Here is a 7787-nt window from a genome sequence, read left to right on the forward strand (position 1 = left end):
TAAAGACCTAATCAGTTGACTGCCTATAACTCTCCTGTTGACTCCGGTCCTCCAGGGCTGTGTCTAGACTGGCAAATTTTTCGCAAAAGCAGCTGGTTTTGCGGAAAAACTTTCCAGTTGTCTACACTAGCCACTTGAATTTCCGCAAGAACACTGACTTCCTACTGTCTGAAATCAGTGCTTCTTGCAGAAATACTATGCTGCTCCCGTTCGGGCAAAAGTCCTTTTGTGCAAAACAGCTCAGATTTGTTTTGCGCAAAAAAGCCCCGATCGCGAAAATGGCGATCGGGGCTTTTTTGCGGAAAAGCGCGTCTAGATTGGCCATGGACGCTCTTCCACAAAAAGTGATTTCAGCTCTCAGTGATTTCAACTCTTTAGCCACCAATCTAGACACTCTTTTCCACTCTTTTCCGTTAAAAGCATTTGCGGAAAATCATGCCAACTAGACGCAGCCAGCCTGTTTGTGATGTTTTCCCCAAGTTAATGCCGTATGACTTCTCTCTCTGTTTCATTAAATGTTTCTTTCTTACACTCAGACTCAGTGTCTTTTGATGTGTAAATACAAGGGACTTTTTCCCGAACGGGAGCAGAATAGTATTTCCACAAGAAGCACTGATTTCTTACGGTAGGAAGAAAAATCAGCCGCTTTTCCGGAAAAACTTGCCAGCTGTCTACACTGGCCACATGAATTTCCACAAAAGCACTGACTTCCTACTGTAAGAAATCAGTGCTTCTTGCGGAAATACTATGCTGCTCCCGTTTGGGCAAAAGTCCCTTTTGTGCAAAACTTTTGCGCAAAAGGGCCACTGTAGACAGCTGAGATTTGTTTTGCGCAAAAGCGTGTCTAGATTGGCCACGGACGCTTTTCTGCAAAAAGTGCGTTTGCGGAAAAGCGTCCGTGCCAATCTAGAAGCTCTTTTCTGAAAATGCTTTTAACGGAAAACTTTTCCGTTAAAAGCATTTCCGGAAAATCATGCAAGTCTAGACGTAGCCTTGTAGTGAGCGCACCCACCCCTCCTTTTAGCTGGCTGATTACAAGCAGCAGTTCAGCCCCTGCTTACATCTGCTTTAACTTTATAACTAACTCCTTTCTTCTTCCTAATTAATAAATGTTTAGTTATTACAGGAATGGGTGCAAGCGTTGTCTTTGATGAGACCTCTAAGGTACGATTGACTGAGGTAAGTGACTTGCCCTTTGGGGCTGGGAGTAACCTAAATATTGTTGTCATTTTTTGGTGTAAAGGACCATTGCTACAAAGGCAGGCATGTCTGGGTGGCAAGATAACAGTTAATTACTCAATGGAGTATGGAGTGCCCAACAGAGTGTCCATAACACCAGTTATCACCATTGCAGCGCTTGAGGACTTCATTCTTGATATTTGGTTTGTGAAGTCTAATTACAGAGCACACAACCAATTTGAAGTGAGTGCTCTAGTTTCTGAAGTCTGCTCTGAGTTTGGCACGCACATTTATGAGCCACTGCAGACAACTAGAAAACATCTCCTTGACTTTGTGATTGTGCATCTTCAAAAGGAAGCCAAATATAATGCTGGCATTTAACAGGGATAGAACTGGAGAACATTGGGATCATGTTGTCACTGTCCTATATCCCCAGATGGAGCCTCAGTACAACCAGGAGTTTAATTGTGACTGTGACTGCACTCGAGAGCCAGTGTAATTGATTCCTCTGAAAATCAGATGTGAGACAGGGAGAAATGTTTTACATAGTTTCTATGATAAATCTGGAAGATTTTGCTCTCATTAAATCCACTTGCCTTTCCCTAGGATTTTAATTGTTCTGAAAATATTTTGCCACTGAAGGTCTGAAGAATACTTCCCGTGTTGTTGCCCTTTGGGTTTCTGATGTATTGTTGGTACAGATTCTGCCCTGATTAACAGCCCACTCAACCTTCCTCATGTCAGCTGGGTTCCATTGGGATAGAAACCAGGGCAGAATCTGGCCCCTTATTCATGTAAATGTAATTCTGTTAATTTCAGTGGAGGATTTCAACATGTGTCTGTTTACTCCAACATTGATGTGGAGTGGGATCTACTTGTACCATGTCTGAATGTATCTTCCAGTTCATTAACTGGAAAGCAGTGCTCCCAGTATTGACCGTGAGGTACTTTGCCAGTGACTTTTTCTTCATAGTGAACCATTGCCATTCACCACAATCTTTCACTTACACCCATGTAAGCAGCAAGTTAACCAAGGTCTTTAATGCCAGGACACTTGTGTCAGAAGCTGAATACAGGCTTGGATGGAGACCACAGCTGTAACTGTGCTCCTTGGTGGGTCATTGGTAGCAGGAATCAAGCTTGGGCTCTCTGAATCTTAAAACATGAACTTCCACTGCCAGAGCTAAAAGACCCATCACTGTTAACCTTGGCTGTGACAGGCTCATCAAACTGTGACCTACCCTCTCTGGAGTGGTACAGAGTAGCTCAGTGAGTGAATGAGTGAGTGAGTGAGTGTGGATTACATAATGGTGGGACTTACGGAAATATGATTAATGTGAAGTTGGCTTTGTAGGGGGTTGATGCTACTGCTGTGACATTTACTCTCGTGTACCACTGCATGTTGCTGCATCAGAAGGAAGACAGGGATACAGTCAGTTTCTTGCTGAAAAAAGGTGTTAGCTATGGGGCCCAGGACAGATGTAATAAAACTCACCTCCAAGTTGCTATTCAAGTGAAGTTAGACTTGTAATATATTTAGCTTGGCTGCTTTAACAGCATCAGCGCCTTATACAGCCACCGATCATATTGGGTCCCAAGTCAGCAGGAGACGAAAGTGCTGCAGCGGTAACAAGCATTCTCTACAGCAATCCACTGGGTCAAAACTTGGAGCAGTGTACATATATTCCAGGGGGAGCCCCCAGCCATGGAGAGGGTGGTGATGACATTGAAATCTCTATCCATTATGTCCTGTGCATGAGTGAATCTGTAATTCTGACCAGTCTAGCAGTTGCTAGAGGCTATTACACAGCAGTTTTGTACTTGGCTGTGCTTTGTTTTAATGGGAATTTTGTGCTCTTTGGTTTGTAATTTGAATTTTATATAGGTTTGGAAAAAGTAAATTTAAAAGCAGGAAGGAAATGAATAACTCTCAAATGAACAGTCTTGTAAGAGAGCTATTTGAGCTCTGCAGGCTTTTTCTAGGTAACAGCATGATAAGAATCTTAAAAAAACCCTAAATTAGATGTAGGTGTGATCTTGTGAGATCTCTGTAAGCTATGATCGAATACTGGCTGGACAACACTACAGATTCATCCTCTGCACCTACCCTCAAAGAGGCCTGCATGATGAATGGGTGGGAAAGGAAAAAAACATTAGACTGACACCACATATTAGTCATTTAAGTAGACACTAGGGGGCCGTGCCCCCTGCTTGCTACGCTCACCAACCCCGCTCTCTGGAGGTAGGCAGCCCTGGCTCTCCCCTTGGCCACCAGGAAAGACCAAGCTGAGGCAGGCAGCCCTGGCCTGCCTCCTCTTACCCCCCAGCTTCCAGGTCGAGGTTAGCCTAGCCCCGCCCAGGCTTTCTACCCCTAGGTGCTGGGGGGGGGAGGAGGGCTGAGGCCTCACTGGGCCCCACGCTCTGCTCCCAGCCTCTTCAGGGAGGAGGGGGACGGGGCCAAGGCCCTGCCAGGGTCTATGCTCTCCCTCTGGCCTCTGGAAGGAGCAAGGCCGCGGTGTGGTAGCCCCAGCTCTCCCCTTCCTCCCCCGAGCACTGAAGAGCAAGAAGAAGGGAGTCGGCGGTGCAGCAGCCCCAGCTTCACAGCACTGGGGAAAGAGGAGGGGGAGGAAAGGAGGGAGGGGGGAGGCAGGTGGGATGCAGAGTTACATGATGATGTAATTCTGTCATCCCGCAGGAAGAACATTTTTTATATATGGACAACGTGGTGAATGTGTTTTCCTATTTGTTTTCCAAATTACAGAAATGCTAGGCCCATGGTGAAGGGGAAACGGACCATACGAGTGGCCATACTGCATCAGACCAGAGGGCCATCGAGCCCAGTGTCCTGTCTGCCAACAGTGGAGGATGCCAGATCCCCCTTAGGGAATGAACAGAACAGGTAATCCTCACGTGATCCTTCTCCTCTCATCCATTTCCAGCCTCTGACAAATGGAGGCGAGGGACACCATCCCCATCCATCTTCATTTCTGCTTTTGTTTTTCAGAAGCATCAAGGTGTTTCAGTTTATGGAAAGAAGGATACATTGTGAAGATGAATCTTGGGGTGGAACTGTGCTGGCAAGAATCAACTTAGCTCTCTGTTGTGATCTATTTATAAATCCATCACTGGCTTCCATTGCCCACTGGGAAGTGTCCATTCTTCTAGTAGTCCCAGTGGGTGCTCCTCTATCGGTGTGTCTGCATCCCCACACCTCTGATCAACCTGAGCACCCGCAGTGGGACACATCTTGCAGGGCCATTGTTGCTGCACCATGTGAGTAACTTCTTTTTCTTCCAGTGACACGAGTTACCTGTGTAAGTCTCAGTAACGGATGGTTTATTCCCCACAGAGCCAAAATACAACAGATCCAGAGAATACATCACTGGTAGGTGGCTATTACTGTATGAATTTGAATTGCATATGTTTTGAGCTTGCCTAATTCTTTAAAAATCCCATCTGAGTTGCTTGTTCTGCAGCTCTGGGTTGTTTAATGTAGTTATTATTTATGATTTGCTTTATCATAATCACTATGAGCCCTAGTCATGAAGAAGGGCTACACTGTGCTAGGAGCTGTACAAAACAGAACTAAAAGACAGTCCTTGCTCCAAAGAGCTTATGATCTAAGTCGGGGTGGGCAAAAGGACTTCTGGGGGCTGGCTGCAGCCTGCAGACACCCTGCTTCTCCCCCGCCCCCAGGCCAATTGGGGGTGGGGGAGCGCCCAAAGCCTTCCCTGCTCTGCCCCTGCCCTGCAAGCAGCGCACGGCGCTTCAAAGCGCTGTGCGCTGGTAACAGGGTGGGGGCAGAGCAGAGAAGGCTTTGCGCATTCCCCCTATCCACAGGCCTTAATTGGCGGGGGAGCACGTGAAGCTTCCTCCTGCCCTGCCAGGAACACATGGCACTTGAAGCGCCACATGCTGCTCACAAGGCGGAGGGGAGAGTGGAGGGGGCTTCGCATGCTCCCCCAAGCCATTCAGGACCTGGGGGTGGGGGAGCTTCGTGAAACTTCCTTTGCCCTGCCGTGGCTCTGCACGGAACCTGCAGCACTTCAAAGTGCCACATGCTCCTTGCAGAGCAGAAGGAGGCTTCCCGTGCTCCCCTGCCCCCAGACCCTGATTGGCCTAGGGGTGGGGGAGAGTACCAAGCCTCTTCCAGGGCATGAGTGCCTGGTGGGAAGGGGGGGGCAAAGAAGCTCCCCCACCCCCGGACCAATCATGGTCCAAGGGTGGGGTAGCCCCGCCCCTTCCTATTTAAGACCTGCCCCTTCCAGGGTGACCTGGGGCTACTTCAAAAATTTTTGAAGTGGCACCCGGGCAAAAATTATTGCCCACCCCTGATGTAAGTTCATATTAACTACTTGGTGGCCTACTGAAACCAGTCATTTTTATAGAGAGCAGCTTATACCATCCCCTCTGAGAACAGTACGTTAGTTCAGTGGTTCCCAACCTTTTTTATACCAGGAACCAGCAAACCCATTCACAAACTTTTGGCAGACCAGTAATATTTTATTTGCATATTTTCATATTCATTATGCAAATAAAGTGTTACCGGTCTGACAAAAGTTTGTGAATGGATTTGCCAGTCCCCAGTATAAAAGGCCCCAACCCCCAGAGGCCCTAGTGCCAGTCCTAATCCCTAGAGCCCCTCACCCCTCCACTATCTCCAGAGCCAGCCTCTGACCCTTGAGTCCCCTGCACCCAACCCCCCCAGTGCCAGCCTCACACCCTCAGAGTCCCCTAGTGCCAGACCCCCTGCCCCAAACACCTCAGTTGCATCAACTGTTTCCAGAGCCCCACTGCACCCAATCCCCCGATGTCCCCCACCATGCCAGCCCCCAGTCCCCAATATTTGCCCTGTCCCCAGTGCCAGCCCTTCCCCCCCACTACTAGCCCCAACCCCAGAGTCCCCCAGTGCCAGCTCCCCATCCTAGATGTCACAGTGCCCCTCAGTGTCAACTCCCCCCCCAGAGCCACCCATGTCTGCCCCACCTCCCTCATCTAGCCCTGCCGCTGCCTCCCAGCCTCCAGCTAAGCACAGAGTGTTTCCTTGTGTCGGGAGGGCTGCGTGGAGCCCACAGTGTGTCGGGTCCCTGCTGAGCATTGTGGCAGCAGGGTTCCATGCAGCACTTGATCCTAGCTGAGCACTGTGGCAGCCAGGCTCCACATGGCGCTTGGCCCCAGCCAAAAGCTGCAGCTACCCATCACACGGCCCCACCAGTTGGGCTGCATAGGAGCCACCAGAGCTGGAACTAGGGCTACGGTGAGGCTGCCCCAGTAGGGACAGCCTCACTGTGGCCCCGGCTCCAGCCGCAGCACACCCTGCTGCTGCATGGGCAGGCTCATTAGCATCTTAGGGCATAGCCTGGCAGTGTGCCATGGCCCGGCAGGGAGGGGTTCGTGGCCCACTGCCTGTCCACGGACTGGTGGTTGGGAACTGCCAAGTTAGCTGATCTTAAATTGCCATGGAGGTTGCAGTAGCTACACAACTGCATGCTGAGTAACTCTGAGGCTATGTCTATGCTTAAATGCCACAGCAGCACAGCTGCAGTGCTTTAGTGATGGGAGGTGTTCTACTTCATAGTAGTTAATCCAACTCCCCAAGACACCGTTGCTAGGTCAATGGAAGAATTCTTCTGCCAACCTAGCACCAGCTGCACCACAGGTTAGATTGGCTTAATGACGTCGTCCGGGGGTTTGGATTTTTCCGTGTAGATCAGCCCTAAATTAATTTTAGTTCCAACCTTTCATTTTACCTGCAGTGCTGTTCAGAAGTTTACTCAATTGTTAAACCAGTGGGTCTCGTTTAACTGTGCGACTTTTTTGCCAATTTCATTCTCAGTTTATGGCTAATTGTGAGATTTCAGATTTAATTAATTTGATTGATTATAGTTCAACAGCTGTAAACAAAAGTGGGTAACATCAGGTGAGAGACAAATAAGTGACTGGGGACATTTTGGAATGTTAGAGCTGCATAGAATTAAGGCTGAATTGCACAATAATTAATTGATTCAAGATAACTCCTGTTACCTGATTACGTCTTGCAAGGGATTGTCAATGTTACTTGCTCTCTCTTGTCACTTAATATCAAGTAATGGTGAGCCAGGTGTACATGCAAACTGACTCGAATGGGAATCGTCGGCTTCTTTTGTGTTTCTACTGCCACCTAAAACAAAATGATGATATGCCAAGTTATGATTTGTCTGACAGTAGCATCTGCAGGGTCCTACTGAGATTGAGCACATAGTAAAAGACAGTATCTGCCCCAAACCATTTACAGTCTCAATAATTGTTTGGCTTACTAGGAATTCATTTGTCTATAAAGCAGTTAAAAATATGCAGGCTTTCCTGTCCCAACACACTGCAGTATTCTTCTATAGCAATGGTCCAGAACTTGATAGCAGGGGGCTAATGGGGCGAATCCTGTGGTTATTCTGATCAGAGAGGCATTTTGTAGCATAATGACTTCTTTTAACAAGCAAAAAAGGGTTTTCTTCTGAAAATGGCAGGTTGCTGAACCATTCTTCTTTTGACCTGAGGTTTTTTCAAAGTTTACAATATCTCTCACTCTTCTTCTAGCAAGGACCCTTGTAGCGGGGTGACGGGTGCGAGCA

General features: G+C 48.1%; 1 protein-coding gene across 2 annotated transcripts in view; it reads left to right on the top strand.

Moving 5' to 3' along the window:
- Positions 1–313: 313 nt before the first annotated feature.
- Positions 314–7787, top strand: part of LOC112543965 (uncharacterized) — a 50939-nt gene continuing 43465 nt past the window's right edge. For both annotated transcript variants that reach the window (XR_016347657.1, XM_089772150.1), the window contains exons 1-3: positions 314–4078; positions 4184–4452; positions 4529–4564. The gene's annotated coding sequence lies outside the window, so the exon portion shown is untranslated. The remainder of the gene's footprint in view (positions 4079–4183; positions 4453–4528; positions 4565–7787) is intronic.

This window comes from Pelodiscus sinensis, chromosome 21 (genome assembly GCF_052426305.1).
Source record: "Pelodiscus sinensis isolate ZL-2025 chromosome 21, ASM5242630v1, whole genome shotgun sequence".
In the NCBI taxonomy this organism is placed as follows: Eukaryota; Metazoa; Chordata; order Testudines; family Trionychidae; genus Pelodiscus; species Pelodiscus sinensis.